Source organism: Ceratotherium simum, chromosome 29 (genome assembly GCF_057802395.1).
Source record: "Ceratotherium simum simum isolate JZ-2026a chromosome 29, ASM5780239v1, whole genome shotgun sequence".
NCBI lineage: Eukaryota > Metazoa > Chordata > Mammalia > Perissodactyla > Rhinocerotidae > Ceratotherium > Ceratotherium simum.
Window position 1 is genome coordinate 9,904,750 of NC_141928.1, and position 19,477 is coordinate 9,924,226.

The window sequence follows — 19,477 nt, forward strand, 5'->3', positions numbered from 1 at the left end:
TCTGACCGCAGGAGCCCTCTCTCTCTGGAGAGCAATCACATCCCTCGAGATCACAGACAGCACCCCTGTGGGAGAGGCGTTGGTCTAGATGAGTGAGGGAGGTAAGGGTGGGCACTGGTAAGCTCGGCCTTTGTTAGCACTTTAAAGATGGCATCATCAAAGCCGGCCCCCAACACTCTGGGAGGCACATCCTTTCTCTCCAAACCACAGAGTCTCAGGATTCCAGGTGTGTCAGCATGGCCTGGGATGCTAGTTAAAGATGCAAATTCCTAGCCCCAAGCTTCCGGAGACTTTGGCTCAGGAACTCTGGGTCAGGGGCACCATGGGAAACTCTGCTCTGTGCTTGGAGCCAGAGAGTGCTTGGGTGAGGGTCTACGAGTACGGTTCTGTGAAGCCTTTCTGCAAACAGGACTCTCTGTTACCCATAACCGCAGCAGGGCAGGCAGTACCGTAGCACCGGTCACAGCTGTCACTTGGTGAAAGCTCGACCCGTCCCCATGTCACAACCCCAAGAGGCGAAAGGGGTTAACCTGTCTTACAGCTTTGAGAGGCAAGGGAGCCATGCTTCCAGTGCAAAGGGAGGCCAGCACTGGTAACCGTGTCTGTCTAGCTCAGAAGGCCAGGCTCTCGAAACTCCTACATAACTGAAGATAAGACGTCAACAAATACGAGCGCCAGAGCACAGCCAGGTACTCCACTCACTGACCGACTATTTATCACTTATTATGGAACCTAACCCTGGGTTTCCCTTTGGTCTAGACTTTTCGTGGACGAGCCTCTAAAACTCTCAAGATGGAAAGAACCTTTGGTCTGTCTGTCTCTGTATCTGCAGAAAGTCTTCTGAGTACTCAGGGTTTCTATGGCTTTTACCTTTAATAGTAGGAAAGAAAAATAATAAATTCAGATAGCTTGTAACTGTCTTTTCTGGAATCCAGACAGAAGGCTCTTTTTTCTCTCTCTCTGCCTAACACAAACTGAACTCGTCACATTTTGAAGCTAAGGAACGTATTTCTAACTTGTATTGGACTCTTGAGTTTCCTTCTTAAACCTTCCTGTGCTTCCCTGAGGAATGACTTCCAGCCACTTGAAAATCTGCCCTGGATTTTTTAAAGGGACCCTTTGGTCAGACCAAAGTGGAAGACCACGTTTCAATGGAACCTAATAGCTTAAAAAGACACACACAAGTGATTTCTCCGCCACGAGGCCTTCAGGGCGGCTGTAGTAACTAGGGAGATCGTGCTGCAGGCAAGAATTAGGGGGGGGCCGGCTCCGTGGCTTAGCGGTTAAGTGCGCACGCTCTGATGCTGGCGGCCCGGGTTCGGATCCCGGGCACGCCCCAAGGCACCACTTCTCCGTCCAACGCGAGGCCGAGTCCCACGTACAGCAACTAGAAGGATGTGAACCTATGACATACAACTGTCTACTGGGGCTTTGGGGGGAAAAAAATGAATAAATAAAATCTTTAAAAAAAAAAAAAGAATTGGGGGAACCATCGTGCAACGCAGGGCCCAATAGGTTCTTAAAAACACTTTCTTTAAAGCCCCAGGGGAGGGGCTATAGGCCAGTGTGGAGTGTGGGTGTCGGCCGGAGCAGGGAGCAGCTTAGAAATGAGAGAACCCAGATGTCCAGTTATAAGAACCCACAGCGTGAACACCTGTGGTGCCTCATAACTCTCCTGCGGGGTTGCACACCCGTTATCCTCTATCCTAGTTTCCACCCTGTACCCCGTGAGGCTGACCCTGTTCCAGGTTCACCATGACGACACTCGGGTTCAGAGAGGTTTACTGGCTTGCTCAATGCGACCTAGCTGGCCAGTAACAGAACTGGGTGTTGAATACGGGTCTCCTGACTGCTATGCAGTCATTTATTGGGTCTGTGGAAAAACCATTTGAGCAGAGGCCTGGAAGGGACCCCAGAATCCAAAGTCAAAGGCTGCCTCTCAGTGAGAGAATGTTCAGGGCTGCTGGTCTGGGGGCTCTGGGAACTCAGAGGACACGGGTCATTAACATTCTGCTCAGTCGTTATTGTGAAGGAGTTTCCAAATCGTCTTTTGACAGACACACCTTGAAAGCACATCTTTCTCGGCTTGTTTTTATCGTTTAGTTTTTGGTGGAGAGGGGGCCAGCCTGCTGATTGGGGTTCTCAGCTTGATTCCCTCTAGGCTGTTGGATAAGCACCAAACTGTGATTTCATTTTCGCCTAAGGTTGTGAAAACACAGGGTGGTTTTAAATGTTCTGTCTGTAAAACCCCAAATGGTCAAGAGCTGGGGGGCCGCTCCAGCACGCAGGCTTTCTTCCCTCCGTGTGTCCGTGAAGCCGCGTCCTTACACCTCAAACAGGCTCTCCTTTGGTCCTTGAGAACATAACATTCACGGTGTCTACCACTGGTGGAAATTCTGAAGGTCATGACATGAAATTGTCATTTTGCTAAAAAAAAAGCACAAACTGGAATACTGTGAGTGGGGCGTCTGGCCGGCGAGTAAGCCCATCGGACACTCAGCACCTGAATTTCAGCCGAGCTGGGACACTCCCCACTTTCCTCCTGCAAAAGCAGTAACTCTTCTGAAGTGACTGTTTGTTTCTTTATTTAAAAAAACTGACCCCACCAAAGAGCCAACTGCTGGTGCTGGAAGGGCAGGGGGAGTCGAAAAGGTCTGAGAGCACGCGGGGCCTGGCAGGGGTGGGGGTGCGGAGAGGAGTCTGGGATCAATTACAGAGGGGAATGTGGACCCAGGGCGCAGCTGGACTCCGCTCTAGGAGGCAGTGAGCCCCCGGCACAGGCGGCATGGAAATCAGACGGGGCACTCGTGAGCGTGGTGCGGCCGGGGCTCTGGCTGTGAAAACCACTCCTCAAGGAAGAGGGAAAACTTGGGGGAGAATGAAGAGCAGGTCAACTTGTGGTGTGAGGATACAGGCAGAAAGCGCAGGATTCTCGATGGTTCAGGAGAGAGCAAGGAGTCGGGAACACTTCCGAGAGTAAAGGCGGTTCCAGAATTTTAAGAGGCCCTTTTCCTTCTATTTTTTATAAATGGAAGTTAAAGAGGGGCACTGTTAGCAGACGCTGCTGCCAGTGAAACCATCTCTAACCCAGCTTCCGGGCGGAAGAGATTGGTGACGGGACAGAACTAGTGCTCCGTGCAGATGAGGTTGGCCTCTGTTGGAAGAAAAGGCCTTCTCGAACTTCATATGGCAGGAGGAAAGGAAGTTTCTGAGTCAAGGTGGCCTGAGAACCACTTTTCCTCCTGGTTCTGCAGCCGTCTTTACAATTGAGCCCCACTTGCGCCAACGTTCTGAACATCCCGGGGTGGGAGCTGGAAGGGGCGAAAACGGGAACCTCAGCCAAGTCCGCTGACAGCCTGACTAGGAAAACCCTGGGTCTAGGCCCAATTCTTTTTTACATAAACAAAACTCACTGTTAAAATTATTATTAACAGTGATGTAATATATGGAGGAATGTATTTTAGTGACAAAATTTATTTAAATAACTTTATAAATGACGTCAGCTTGTATTTATAGAATCATTAGTTCTAAAGGTTCACCAAAACGTTTCACTTTTACATTACTACATTTTGCAGGAGAAATTATGTGCTAAAGAGCTGTTTTTAAATTTGGCCATTTGGGAATATCTTGGGGGATTATCCTATGAAAACATTTATGATCTAATATTAGGAAGAGATGCTCAAGATGACCTACCAAAGTTTATTGTTCTAGGGGCCGGCCCCGTGGCATAGCGGTTAAGTGCGCGCGCTCCGCTGCTGGCAGCCCTGGTTCGGATCCCGGGCGCGCACCGACGCACCGCTTCTCTGGCCGTGCTGAGGCCGCGTCCCACATACAGCAACTAGAAGGATGTGCAACTGTGGCATACAACTATCTACTGGGGCTTTGGGGAAAGAAAAAAAACGAGGAGGATTGGCAATAGATGTTAGCTCAGAGCCAGTCTTCCTCGGCAAAAAGAGGAAGATTAGCACAGATGTTAACTCAGGGCTGATCTCCCTCACAAAAAAAAAAAAAAGTTTATTGTTCTAGAGTCACACATGATGGCAAAACCACTACATGGAGCATTAGCGGCTCAAAAATTCACCCCCAGCCCAATTATTTAGTTGGGTCTTTATGGGGCTAACAACATGCAGGGGCTAAAATCAACCACGCCCACACCCCTAGCCATTGCAAACCCATCCTTACTCTTAAAGGGGAAATTCCTTTGGCTCTGACCAGGGCCACCACTCCCTTTGTGCAGCCCCAGGCCACCGTGGCCATTCACAGTTACAGAGCCGGGTTCGTGGCAGCAGCTGAGGAGCTGTGAACAGTGTCCAAACAGGGAAGATTTCTGCCAGTAACCATAATTTTAAAAAAATCTATTTTGCCCCACTAGGCTCTAGTGGAACAAAACTCAGCCTGGGGGATGGAGGGGAGAGGCTGGAGCAATGCACCAGGGCGTGTGAGCGAGCTAGTATAATATTTAAGAGAACAAAGTGGAGGCGGCCGCGGGACCTTTGTAGTTAAGGAGACCAAGGGCAGAGCAAACACATTTGAATAGCCAAACTCCTCCCTCACACATGTGTAAAACCTTTGGAATTTGATTGGAAAAAACTTTATTTCAAAAGTAATCTTTGAAGTTTGAAAATAAAAGCAGAAAGCTTATTTCTCAGTGTAGAAATAAAGGTTTTCAACTGTTAAAGGAAGGTGCTAATGGGTGTACACTGCACCAACTCCGAGTTACGTACTCTGATGTTTGTCTCTGGACGCTTCCTCTGTGTTACGGCACCTGTTTCTCTCTCAGATTCTCCCTGACGGATGTGGGACATTCATTTCTCTCTCTCACTGTCCTCTGCCCTGTCAGGGCCTGGTGAACCCTCGCCCTGGGCCTGGATGGTCACCGGGCTGGTGACGGGTTGATGGTCAGAGGGAAGAGGAGGCCGGGTGTGTGTGTGAGAAGGTGGCACCACAAGAAGAAAGAAACCGCCTGAGCCCCGTAGGCGAGCGGTGGCCAAGCCTGTGTGACCAGCCACCTCCTCCACGGAGCACCAGGGACACAGGGCGGGCGCTGCTGGGAACAGGGCTCTTTCACAGTCCGCATGGGTGGAGAGGAAACAGTCCCTGGAATTTCCAGCCTCAGAGTGGAAAATAAAACTCCAGACTTGAGAATGCAGCCGGGGCAAACCGTGACTTGGCCACTCTACCTGAGCGCTCAGTGTCCCTCCCGCCCTTGCCAGGCCCCTGGCCCACCTCTCCTCAGCGGACTCTCTCTCCCCGGCTCGTCCACCCAGGAACGAGCCACCTCGCGGGCAGGGATGCCGAGGACCAGCCGTCCTGGGGAGGGCTCGCGGGGAGGTGGCACCTTCATGGGATTTGTGCCCGTGACACCAGCATAGGCAAAAAGAGATGCCCCATAAAATCCTGCTCAGTTGAAGAAATCGGGATTACCTCATCCTCACAGACCTCACAGCGGACAAGGCACTTTTAGGGTGTCTTTTCTTAGTCTTTCCCATGATCCCCTCTTGATAGAAGACCGACCTGATGCTCAGAAGGGGAGGGGTGGAGCTGAGACTTGAGTCCAGGGCTTTTAAAAGGAGACCACACTGTCCTATAGCCACGTCCCCCATATTAGCAGGTCATTTGTCCCAGAGAAAGAACTGGACCACAGCTTGCAGAAATGGTTGGAAAAGAAAGGTCCATGAAGTTGCTAAACATTTCTAAGTTCTTTTATTTTTGGCATCAGTTAGCAATTACCCTCGAACATCCCCTCCTCTCCCCCCTTCCTAAGATATTTCAATTACTATCCCATTACTTCAGCCAAAACACTCACCAGCTCCCCAACTCACCCCCCACACCCCACACCCAAACACACAGGTCAGAGGGCAAAGACATGGAGGAGAGGGCCCTGACAACTCTTTATGTCCTCCACTGGGTGAAACACTTTCTACTTATTAGCCCAGCACAGAGAGGCTGAACAGCTGCCTTGTTAGTTCCAGCAATATTCGGAATAGAACCACTTCCAGTACAGCCAAATAATCTGGAGGCCCCCTGGAATCTGTCATGCTGTCTGCCCCCAAATCACCAAGCAGACTGTGCTCCAACGGGGCACATGCTTCTCTGGCTCCCAGGCCACTCTGAGGGCCCACTGGGCCTGCACCCACCTGAAGCTGAGTGTGGCCAGAGGAGGTGCCCTGGAGGGAGAGGGCTCCCAGGGCCCCAGGCACAGCCTGTCTTCTTCGCCTTGGATGGCCCAGAATCAAGCAGAGTGACCGGTGGGGAGGAGGGCCTCAGGGTTACCGAATGACTGGCTGAAAGGCCTACACCTGAAGACCAGCAACTATGCTGGGTCCATTTCATACAATGCAGTTCTACTTGGGAGCCCTGGCTGTGCATACATATGCGAGCCTGCATGTGTGCGTGTGGCCACATGGGTGTGCACGCTCTGCATGTATGCACGCATGCATGCACGTGGGCACGCACACAAAATGAAGATCCTCCAAGGCACCTGGTAACCTCTTTCCACCTTCCAAACAAAAAGAAGGTAGCTCTGCTGGTCACTGACACCTCGAGCGTCTGAACAACACTTTGACAAGTTTCCCACACGTACAAGAGGCTGCTGGGAATGGGGTTTTTTGTACAACTTTCGCATAACCAGTAAGAAGGGCTGAGGAATGAAACAGTGTGACTTGCAGAACTGCCAAGCCTATAACATTCCGAGTGTTCTCAATCAAGCAACCTGCATGAAATTTACACAGAGACGCAGCAAACAGCTGGGGATCCATCAGACGGCTCAGCTAATCTGCTCTGTATATTCCACCTGGCTTTTCATTGCTCCCTGTGACCAGAGGCCGTGTGTTCCGGGCATCTTTGAAGCTAAATCAGAAAGATAAATACATCCTTTCCAATGATGCGTGTCCTGGGCAGCCAGCCCAGGCCCTCGAGCATTCTCTCTCCCCAGCCCTGGAAGGCAGGGGACAAGGGCAGTCCCACCTCGGAGCTCCCTGCGGCCCCGCTCACTCCTTTTTCTGGCTTCTGCTCGCCTGCCCCCAGCCACGTGTGAACTCCTGCTGCTCACGGGGCTGGGGATACAGGCCTGATTGAACCCACTTCTCTCAGAGCCTCACCATGGTCTAGTCTCCAGGGCTCCTCCTCGCATCACTGAAGGACCTGTGCAGTTCCCAGCATCATCCCCTCTATAAGTGCCCGTGAGTCCCTGACGGCTTCCCCACCTGGAAGTGCACCACGGGGTCGATCCCGTTGCACAAGTCTCCTCACTGCCTCCCCCACTCTACTCCCTGCAGGTGTGAGCGCCTACAGTGGGCCAGGCCATCTGCAAGCTTTACCTCATTGAATCTTCAATGGCTTCTCGAGGAGGCTTTCTGTCCCTCCATGTCTGTTTCTACAACTGGGGAAACCGAGGCCCAGAAGGTGAAGGGCCTGGCTCCTGATCACAGTTTTGGGGTGAACGGCAGAGCTGAGAGACTCCGCCTCCAGGTCTCTTGCTCCTCCTCTGACCCCTGTCCTTCCAGTGATGTAAAGACGTCACCAGTGAGGAGCTAGGCTGCACCCCAGGGTGGAACACTCGGGTATTTCTGCCCAGTGCTGCGTCAGCCTGTCACCACAGGGCCTTGTCACTGGTGGGAGAAAGGCCAGACAGTCCAGATGCCCATTTTCGGCTGAGGGGAGCAGCTAATCTGCACCCACAGTGCCCACAGGACGTCCCTGGGATCTCACAGCTGCCCCAGGTGCCATTTCTCCTGCATGGGTGCCAGCCCCAAGCAAGAGGCAAGTGCCTTTCAGCCTCCACCACACACTGGACAGTAGAGTGTGGAGGTCAACAGTAGATGCTAGACCAGCCTGCCTGAGCTGTGTGACTGCAGGTAAGTTAACGAAGCTCTCTGTGCCTTCGTGTCTGCATCTGTAAGCTGGGCTTAATGAGACCCACACCTCTTAGGATTGTTATGAGAGCAGCAGAGATGGTTTGGGTAAAATACTCAGAACAAGGGCTGACGCTCTGTAAATGCTAGGTAGGTGTTTGTTATTGTTATTATTATTCACTTCCCAAACAGAAAGAAAATGACCGATGTCTGTTCTGGAACCCCTCTGTGCCCTCCCCGCAACCCTATGAAAAGCTGTAAATAATCCTCACACAGGCAGGAGGCGGGACAGGGAGGGAGGGAGTCCCCACGCAAGAGGCTGCGGCGACACGACAGACAAGCTGCAGGCGGACAATGTCTCCACGACACACTGGAGTGCACTCTGTTGTTCGGGCTTGCCATCTGTGGCACCCCGGTGGAGGCTGGCTTCCCGGGCTGCTCTGGGCGCAGGCGGGAGAGTCCGCCAGCCCCCAGACGGGTCTGCAAGCTCAGCCGGCCGTCAGTCAGGCTGCCTAACCAGAGGAAATGGAATTTGCCCACCGCCTCCCAGAGGGCCAGGCCTTCCCTCCCGGGGAGAGCCCGGGCTCTTTGCTCTACACGATAGGGAACCAGCAGTGCTCGCCACCAACTGCGCCTTCCTGCCCTGGCTTCTCTGCAGCCACCACCACTGCGGCCCAGGCCCAGGCTGTCGGCCATGGGGGACACTGACGGCGATGTGAACTTGACTGCAGGGCCCTCACAGTCAGCTCTGATGCTACACCTCAGGAGGCTGGGGGGTACACAGATCGATAAGGCCAAGAGCTTCCCTCATGGAGAGTACACTCTAGGAAATGAGAAAGAAACTTAAAACTAAGAGCAGAGGGCCGGCTCCGTGGCTTAGCGGTTAAGTGCGTGCGCTCTGATGCTGGCGGCCCGGGTTCGGATCCCGGGCACGCCCCAAGGCACCACTTCTCCGTCCAACGCGAGGCCGAGTCCCATGTACAGCAACTAGAAGGATGTGAACCTATGACATACAACTGTCTACTGGGGCTTTGGGGGGAAAAAAATGAATAAAAAAAAAAAAAAACAAAACAAACTAAGAGCAGAAGCCTGGGAAAGGCTACGAGAAGTTTCTCTAGAAGGCACTGTCGTGATTTACTGTGTGACCTTGGGAAACTCACTTAACCTCTCTGAACCTCAGTTCCTCATTTATAATACCCTGTGTTTCCTGGGGTAGTTGTGAGGATTAAATAAGTTCATACATGAAAGTGATTTCGCTCAATAAGTATTGATTATTATTCCTGAAACCAAAAAGACACACGTCACTTGCTCCTCCATGGCAAGGCTGCTCAAGAGAGGACAGAAGCCAGTCCTTCTCATCGCAGGTAATGACGCGACAGTCACCCCAGCCAGCACAGCTGCCCACGGGACTCAGGGCTTACTGGGCCCAGGCCAGCCCTTCCAGGGTCAGAAATAGTCCCAGGTCTCTGGGCAGAAAACGTAGGAAGTGGCTAAATTTGCCAAATTATAGGCTGTCCTTACTTTTAAACACGAAGGATGACTCTCTGCCTTCCTCTGGAAATGAGCCTTAGTAAAGAGGTGCTGTGGGCACATTCACTCTCATCCGAAGCCACAATATTGACAGGAAACCAGGGAGGCCATCCCTGTCCACCAGACTGACAACCTGAGAGAGCGGGCCTGCGGACCTCTGCGGCCCGGCCCCATCTGCCAGGGTCGCCCTGTGGACAGCTGCGCTATGTGCCTGCGGCCACTGAGCCTTCTCCAGTGACCCACCTCAACGAGCGGAAGAGCACATCTGATCTCCACAGGTTGTATCTGAATGTGTATGCTGGCAGGCCACAGCAAACCGGTGTGTGCTCTGAGCACCTACGCACTGCCCCCAGGCTCTCTGCCCCACCCTGTGCGTGTTATCAACCAGAGTTGGCCCCTAGGCTGGGTGCACAGTAGTGGCTCTGGAACTGGGTGCTGCATGAGTGAATGGCCTTGATGAATTCTCACAGCCCCCCTCCCCCCCGCCCCCACCCCCACCCCCCTGCGCGTGCACGACAAGTGCAAGGAGCCCTCCCATAGACAGGAGGAGAACGAGCCTGAAGGGGAGCGTCTGCGAGTCACTGGATGGCGCCCAGCCTGGAAGGCGGTGGTCTGCAAAGCCCTGCTGCCGCTTCCATACCACGCTGCCTGGTGTTCTTGTGCGCGTCCCTGGAGCATCACCAGCGCATGTGGGAAGGCTTTCAAATAGCACTTCCAGTGATCATAGTTTCAGCCTAAGGCTCTTAAAGTAATTTTAAAAAAATGACTTGGTGTTTCATGATGAACTCTAAGAACAGAATAGTCTAGCAGCAGCAATCAGCCCCTTTAATAACGAGGTAACTAAGCGGCACAGACAGACTGAGCAGGGCTGGGCTTGGTCCCATGTGCTGGGACTGGGGGCCTCTGAACGTAGAGCTCAGGACAAAGCTGACACAGGGCAGCTGGCGTGCATATGGAGGGCACTCGAGAGACGTGTGCTCACACTCGGGGTACAAAGGTGGCTGGAGGCGCTTGTGGAAGGAACCAGAGGAGAACAGGAGTCACTAGGCACGGCTTCCAAGAAGAGCAGGGCTGGTGTGCAGGTGGGAGGGAGACTGGTGAGGATGTGGATGGGAACAGGAAGGCTCCTGGGGTGGGAGTGAGACCACACAAAGGCCTGAGGAGGAGCCTGCCCTGCCAGGGCAGAAGGAGGGGCCGCAGCCACTGCCAGGCTGCAGGGCCCCGGAAAAGGCCTGAGAGCTAACGTGCGACAAGAACATTACAGAACTCAAGGGCAAAAACCCAAAATGGAACAAAAAGGGGGAATTTTATTTTGAGGAAGAGTAAAACAGACAGTCATAAACCTTCATGGCATGAATAACACTACATTGAAACGTACAAAATACAACTGATGCTCAAAAAGGATAATGACATAAGAAGAAATTTACAAAACAAGAAAAGCTACCATTCTTTGGCCAAGTAGGATGGATGGATGTAGATACGGATATGGATATGGATATATCCATCCGTTCTACTTGATCAAAGAATGGCAGTGTGTGTGTGTGTATGTGTGTGTGCGTGTGTTTGTGTATCTCAAACATAGTGCCTTACAGAAAGAAGACATGTTTTCAAGTGTCAATGGATCATTTACTAAAACTCATCATATAGAGAATGAGAAAGAAAGACCAAATACACGTGAAAAAATAAAAATTATACAGGTGCCATTCTCTGACCACCACGCAAAAAAATTAGAAATTAATACAAAAAGGTTAAAAAAAATCTCAATCACTCAGAAAAAAGTATTTGCTAACACTTGAGTCAGAGGCAACCAGAACTAAAATTATTATATATTTATAAATATGAGTACTATATATCAGAATACCATCAAATACACAAAAATATTTATATAGTTAAATATTCGTATCAAAAATCAAAAAGAACTGAAAACAAATGAGGTGACTATTCAACCCAAGAAGCTATAAAAAAATCAAAAGAAGCCAAAAGAAAATAGAAAAAGGAACTAAAGATAAAATAATGAAATATAAAGCAGAAGCCTAATGCCTTTAAAGATTTTATTTATTTATTTTTCCCCCCAAAGCCCCAGTAGATAGTTGTGTGTCATAGCTGCACATCCTTCTAGTTGCTGCATGTGGGACGCGGCCTCAGCATGGCCGGAGAAGCAGCGCGTCGGTGCGAGCCCGGGATCCGAACCCGGGTCGCCAGCAGTGGAGCGCGCTCACTTAACCACCAAGCCACGGGGCCGGCCCAAATGCCTTTAAAAATAAATCAAAAACTGATTATTTGAAAAGATAAATAAAACAAATAAATCTTTACCAAGGATAACCAAGAAAAAGAGGGAAAAAAAATAATATCAGGGATACATATGACCATATTTTAATTTTAAAATAGAAATAAACTCTTAGGCACAATTTTATACCACTAAACTTTAACATTTAGATGAAAGGGCTGATTTTTCTTTCAAAGAAAATATAAATAACAAAACTGACTCAAGAAAAAGCAGAAAGCCTGAAAAAGATCACAATTGTGAAAGAAAGTGCAATTGTTGTCCCTCCCTCCCAAAGCACCCCTAGGTCCCCAGATGCTTCCAGGACCATTTAGTTCTTAAGGGAACTTTCTTTCATTTTCTTTCCAACCCCCGCAAGGAAAAGATATTACAGTATTCAAAAAATATTCTTATCTTTGAAAGAAAAAAACTCTTGATTCTTAGATCAGTCAAAAATAATATCTTGAGAAGCATTAAGCCCAATCTCACTTATATAAATACCAGAATCCCAACTTAAATCACAGCAGCTCAAATCTAGTACTATATTTAAAGAATAATGCCCCATAGTAAAGTAGGATTTATTTCAGAAATATAACAATAATTTTCTAAATGCTAAATCATCAAAATAAAAATTGATTAGTATCAATAAGTTAAATGAGAAAAAACAACAATATTGTATTATTGATAGATTCTGAATTTATTTTTATATGAAATTGAAATTAGTGACACAATTTAATTTAAAAAAACCAAACACACAACCCCCAGGAAAATAGGAATAGAAGAATGGCTCCTTTAACATGATCAAACTCCTCAATTACCAGCCTGTCTCAGACTTGACTGTGAAACACTAGAAACAGCCCCACTGAAGTCAGGAACCAGACAGAATGCAAGCTATTGCCCCTGTCATTTGCTGCTCTGGATGTTCTGGCCAACAATATAAAGCAAGAAAAAGAAATGAGGCATAAGTGTTATCAAAGAGACAAGTTTATATTTGCAGATGATGTTGTCTACCGAGAAAACCTGAGTTTTCTTGGGTTTGGAAGCTACTGGAAATCAGTCGGAAGCTACTGGAAATAACAAGCATACGGAGAGGTGGCCAGTTACAAAACGAATATTCAGAAACCAGCAGTATTTTTGTAAATATATATAAGCAATCCCCAGTTAGAACATAATGCGCAAAGCAACAACAAAAACATTTAAAACCTAGGAATTAGATAAACAGAAGGTAAACTATAATACTTTACTGAATGATATAAAGGAACATTTGAATAAATGGAGAGTCATATTACGTTTCTAGAAGGAAAGACCAAGTATTTTAAAGATGATCATTCTCCACAATTTAATTTATGACTTCAATATTTTCTCAATCAAAGTCTTAAAAATATTTTCCTTGGAACTTGAAGCGATTCTAAATTTCAGCTGGGTAAAAAAATGGAGCTGGAGTGCCCGCCTCGGCAGCACATATACTAAAATTGGAATGATCCAGAGGTTAGCATGGCCCCTGCACAAGGATGACATGAAAATTCGTGAAGCGTTCCATATTAAAAAAAAAAAATTGAGCTAGAATTACCAGGAACATTTTGAAAAACAATGACAAAGAATAATAAGACAGGATATCAAAACATATACATTTATAATAATTGAAAGTGTGATCCTCCCGTTAGAATATGCATTCAAGTCAATGGAACAGGGCACAAGCTGCAAATATATCATAGTAGATAACAGGAGGTGAATATAAGATTTTTTTTTACCAACTCATTTGAAAACAGATTATTTAATAAGTAGTGATGAGACGACGATAAATAATTTGGAAAAACATAGTTAGATCCTTATGCCATACAAGTTACAGATGAATTTTAGATTTAAGTGCAAAAAAAAAGAAAGTACCAGAAGATACCACAAGATAGAGAAGGCTTTGCTGAAATGTGATAGCAAGGGCACAAAACACAAAGGAAGAGCAAAATTAGAGGACAAACCACAAACTGGAAAAAAGCAGTAGTAACACAGGGCAAGAAAAGACCTTGTTCCGTTAGGGTGCTGCTATAACCCAATGAACAAAAGCCTGACTTAACAGAAAAGCCGCAGGTACGAACAGGCAAGACTGGAGGGCTCCAAATGGCCAAGCAGCAGAGGGAAACGTGCCCCTCACCAGTCATCAGGGAAATGTCAACGAACAATAAGACGCCATCTCATCTTTCAAATCGATAAGGATTTCAGAAAATCATAGCCAGTTAGTAAGGCTTCAGGGGAAAAAACTCCCTTCTGCATATGTGAGAATGTAAATGGATTCGAGCATCTTGGTGGGCAATTTATCATCTTGTATGACAATGCTTAAAAATGCACACGTACCCGAAGGAACAAAGATTTACCTAAAGGAATGTTGACCAAAGCACCACTTTTAGAAGCGAAGATAGTGTAAGAATCTGGTCATAGAGGGCTGGTTAGACAAAGTGCATTGTATCCATGAGGAAGATTAGCAACCATTCAATTCACCCCGAGGAGGACTATGAATGACCAGAAGAAAGGTGTGTGACCAGATCTCAGAAAAGAGTGGACATTCTCAGCAATAAAAAGGAGCGAGCTACTGACACATGCAACACATGGATGAATCTCAGACACACTAGGCTGAGCGACGCGCAGAGCAGGCACATGCTGTATGCTTCCATGTATGACACATGAAACACACGAGTGACTGCCAGGGACTAGGGGTCGGGGAGAGAAACAACTGGAAACAGGAACTAGAGAACTTTTTAGGGTGATGGAAAAATTCTATATCTTGCTTCTGGTGGTGGTTATGTAACATTTAGCATGTAATTTGATATTTGTCAAAATTCACTGAACTGTACACATTAAGAGGGTGAATTTTATTGTATGTAAATTATACCTCAGTAAATCTGACCAAAAAACCAGAATGGACGATTAGGTAGAAATATACTTTTACATATAAATATATGATATAGGAAAAAGTTGAAAGCATATACCCTAAAATATTGTTTCTTTATGAGTGATACTTATTTTCTTCCCAATACTTTTATGTATTTTCCAACTTTTCCACAAGGAACATGTTACCTTTATAAATCGGAAAATTTGTGCCTGTTTTTGATAAAGAAAAATATATCAATGAACTTTTCTGTCTATTTTTTTAGGTTCCTATAGGAACTGCTGAGTTCCATCAGCCTGGAGGCAGAACTTTCCAGAACACCTCTGTTCCAGCCCCTGTAAGGTGCCTGGCTCTCAACAGGTGCTCAGAAGGGGTGGTGGGAGGGCAGAGCAGCAAGAAGGACCACCTGGTCCCACAGTTTCATTTTGCAGCTAGGAGAACTGAATCCCAGAGACAGGAAGCAACTTTGTCCAGTTTGGAAGTGGTCAAAATGAGCCTTAAAGCCCTGAGGGCAGTGCTATTTCCACCACACTGGAACATGTGTGACATCCCTGAGCTCATACCTAACTATCCAGGAGAATTCAAGTTCCTGATGACTGAAGATAAGCCACAGACACTATAAGCCAATGTTTCCCAAATTTAGGAAACAGTAACTCATGTCCCAGCTTTACTTATTTTTTTACAGTATAATTATTGACTTTATATTTTTCTTTACAGCTGAAAACTCACTTTTTAAAATTTTTAAAAATTAAAAAAGAAACTTTATTTTTTAAAATTATTTTTAATTACTTTTTTTGGTGAAATTCACTATTTAAAACGCAAAATTACCATTCCTGAATACATGCTCCCACTTCCCTGTGAGTCTGACCATCCCCACCCACTACCATGGGAAGGCCAGGGCCTCCTGGGGAAGAGGACGCACCCCTACGCACTGATGTGGGGCAGGGCTGAGTTCTTTCCATGTCTGACCAGAAGCTTTCAGAGCCCCTGGGAGTTTCTTCCAGATCTCTAGCTCTTTCACTCTGCTCTAAGAACAGAATGTTGCAGACAGGGGCTGCTCTTGCAGCCTGGGTTCCAGAACGAGAAGACATATGGAGCAGGACCCCATCGATCTGCAGTCACCAACTTGGAACTTGAGTGACATACAACATGGTGGTAGTGTAAGCCACCGTGGTCTGGGGGATCATCTGTTACTGCAGCATAGCCCAGAAAAGACTGATTAATATGCCTACTTTAATCTTATTCTAAACAATGCTATCCACTGATATGCTATTATGGGTGAAATAAAAAATTAAGGCCATCCACATCTCACCTTCCCTCACGGGTACACACCCCACCTTTTGGGAAACGCTGCTACGGTCTGAAGGAGGGAGCAGATGGGTACCAGAGGAGACGTAGATGAAGCAGCAGCTCTGAAGGGAAGAGACTCCAGGGCCATACAGATAAAAGTCAGAAAGCTCCGAATTTTCCCCCAAGAACTGTAAGCTGCACCATCGATTTCATAATTTGCTGTGCTCATGTGTGTGTATAACTGCTTTAAAAGTACACATCGGGGCCGGCCCGGTGGCGCAAGCGGTTAAGTGCGCGCGCTCCGCTGCGGCGGCCCGGGGTTCGCTGGTTCGGATCCCGGGCGTGCACCGATGCACTGCTTGGCAAGCCATGCTGTGGCGGCGTCCCATATAAAGTGGAGGAAGATGGGCACGGATGTTAGCCCAGGGCCGTCTTCCTCAGCAAAAAAAGAGGAGGATTGGCGGATGTTAGCACAGGGCTGATCTCCTCACAACAACAACAACAAAAAAAAAGTACACGTCAATTGTAAGGCAGACCCAATATTCAGAAATGTTAAAATATGTAGGGAACGTCCATCTAGAATTCAAGGGATTTTGGGAAGCATGGGGAAATCAAGGTGACGACTATGTGGCCAGCTATTTCCCTAAGCGTTAGCTTCATCATTAACCCTCCGACTACTAATTCTTCTTAAAACAAAATCCACTCTGACCACCTAAATGTAAAGGTCCTTACCTACTTTACTACTTAATTTAGCTACTCGGCATAATGCTCACCGTTCAGCTGTCTAGAACTTTCAGTCGGCTCAATCATGCTCGAATCATTAACGGTCCACTTGTTCGGTTCAGGTAAATTACATTTGCATATGCAAATTATGCCTAAATACTCTGTACTATTAATGTTATCACTAATTACATAATAATAGTTACCAATTTCCACACGGATCAAACTTACAGTTTTGTAGCTATTAGGGAAATTGTGCTTTGTAATTAAGATAATCCTCATTTCCAGATGCTAATTAACTATATAATAATTAGTCTCATTCACTAATGCAAATTAAGGATTTTCATCTTTATTGATAAAGGAGTTGCTTCTTATCGGTTAAGGAAAGATAGCCCCAGAAATCTTGCAGAGAAACACTTTTCCTCCTCTAAAGGTTAAAAGGTAAATCCATTTTTATCAGTCTCATTTGAGGATGCAAATTAGGTCTGATTAATCAAGTCAAAGATAAATATGCTAATCTTACTTCAGGACAGAACATATAGCTTACTGAGTTCATCTCTTCCCCTCTCCTAAATACTGAGATAAACAGAGTTCACAGAGCAGAAGTCTTCCTAGTGGGAGCAATTCATCTGTGGTCAGAGGAAAGCACTGCCACACGTGTGTGTCTCGTACACTACCTTTTGTTTCCCCTTCAAGCATCGTGGAAGCATCTTGAAAGAGCTGCGCCTTCATGATTTGGCCACAGTGGGAAAGAGCGAGAAGAGATTTTTGTGAGTAAATACAGAGGAAAAAGGGAAAGCCACATTTGCTTGGATTATTAAGTTTTCTGTGCTCCAAACAGAATACAAACTGGCACCTCCCATCGTGAGTAATGAGGGCTGCCTCGGTGAGAACAGAAGGGCTGACAGCCAGCGAGGCCTAGTTGGCAGCCCCGGCCCAGGCCGTGCTGCATTCATCATCCGATAAACCAATCCACCAATTCCGCACTACCATTTGTCATTAATTATGCTAATCAGCACACCATTACTCTCTGATGACACTGTAGCTGTTATTAGCTAGTTATGGCTTTTCAAAAGCACAACTTATTGTGCATGCACGGGCTGTGCATGCATTAGCCTACAGGGAAGAAATGTCCAATTATGAAAAGAAGAAATTTGCTATTATCTTTTTATAACAAACCAATTTAGTAATTAGAAAAGTCTCTGAACTCATAGGTTCTTTTTTTTCTCTCCCTTAAAATAATTGAAACCAAAAAATATGCTGTTCAATATTTCTCTGAAAGAAAAGGAAATACCGACACGGAGATTTTTTGCGACATGTTTAAAAACGGGGCCTGGGGCAGGACCGTGCACACGTGCGGGGCACACAGAGATTCCTGTTGGGATAGTTTCTTTTTCTTTCCATTTGTGAATGTGCAGGACCACGTTATTACGTGCACCTCAGTCACTACGAATGCCTGAAAGATGAAAACACACCCATGTGACCTTTTTCAGTCACTTACGGCAGAGCAAAGCTGTTCACATAACGATGCCAGACTGCGCACACCTGACCTGGCAGATGCTTACATGAGAAGCACAGCAACAGCCTCCTTTAACCCTCCCGTGCCCCCGAGACACCGCCAGGAGCATCAACACCACTCAAATGACCTTGCAGATGTACGATTTGGCCAAATTAGCACACGTCCTATGCACGGATTTGGGGGAGAAAAAGGACCGTTCTCGGGCTTGCGGAAAAACGGAGTCTTCTGGGGTCAGCAGCCAGGCCAAGTCAGAGGAGACCCTGTTCTGAAACTCAAGGCTCGGCGGAGGGGCTTACACGGACCCTGGAGTGTCCGCAGGGCTGACCTGGGGGCTCTTGTCCAGACCAGGCACCAGTTCCAAGTTGTTGTGTTCAGGCTGGAGTTGTTACCAGTAGTTTTAGAGGCTTAGTCTGTATTAAGAGCTCATTAATATCATCAGAGTAAATGGGCCTATTAAAACATCTTTAAGCAATATCTGAACATAAATCTCCCTAAACTATATTTAATGACTATACTTAAGATACATTATATGCAAGTCTTAATGAGACATTAGATAGCATTTTGAAGATTAAAATTAGAGAATCCATATAAAGTCTGTCCACTTGATGTAGCCTTAAGCTATTCTGATGAAAGCATTACTACCAAATTATTACTGCATTAGAACAAATATTTTTAATCATGTCTGATTTATGCATTCTCTTTTTCATATAATTTTAATTTTCACAAAAATACGTTTTGAGTTTACAAAAGAGGGTATGTGAAAGGTTTCAAGTTTTTGAAGTACTCTGGAGGTAAAGCAAATACAGGACTTAGTCGGTACTGCTGATTGCAAGTGCTCTCTGCTCCGAATCACATTTCTTATGTTTGGTTTAATTAGTCATTATAGTACAATAGGTAGCCAAACATATTTACCTTACTATTAAACTTCCTCCAAGACTGGACTAGATACAAAATATAGCTTAACCAAAAATATTCTGAAGACCAGAATACAGTCCAATGCACACAATACAATCTGTATAACACTGGTGGTGTAACATCTGGGCATCTCACTGAATCTGTTTCTGGGCCCTATGGAGACCCCACACTCCGAGAGAGCAGCCGCCGCCCTGCACCCTGTGCCCCCACCCCCAGCAGACGCAGACAGACAGGCAGGCAGACAGACTGCCTCTGAGCTCCGAGGTCTGCGACATTCTGTTGGTCTGTTTCCCTAGAGCCTGCCGCGGAGGTGTCAATGAGGTCCTGCTTCCACCCCTGGGACCGCTCTGTCAAGAGCAATCAGTGTTGCTCGTGTAAGGATATTAAAAAAAAAAAGTTTGATTCCCCCAGGGCTAAGGGAATTGAACCCTTTAAACAGATCCAAATCTGCCTCAAGTCTGTTCAAACAAGGAAGCGTTCTAAGGCCTGCGGGACGATGGACGTGG

General features: G+C 46.9%; 1 protein-coding gene and 1 non-coding gene across 4 annotated transcripts in view; one reads left to right on the plus strand and one right to left on the minus strand.

Annotated features, from left to right (window-relative positions):
- The window catches only part of MVB12B (multivesicular body subunit 12B), a 184,428-nt gene that overhangs the window by 42,842 nt on the left and 122,109 nt on the right, over window positions 1-19,477 (minus strand). The gene's annotated exons all lie outside the window — the stretch shown is intronic.
- On the plus strand, window positions 13,089-13,192 carry LOC147913196 (U6 spliceosomal RNA). The gene has a single exon (XR_015549050.1). It is a non-coding gene; the product is annotated as a U6 spliceosomal RNA (small nuclear RNA).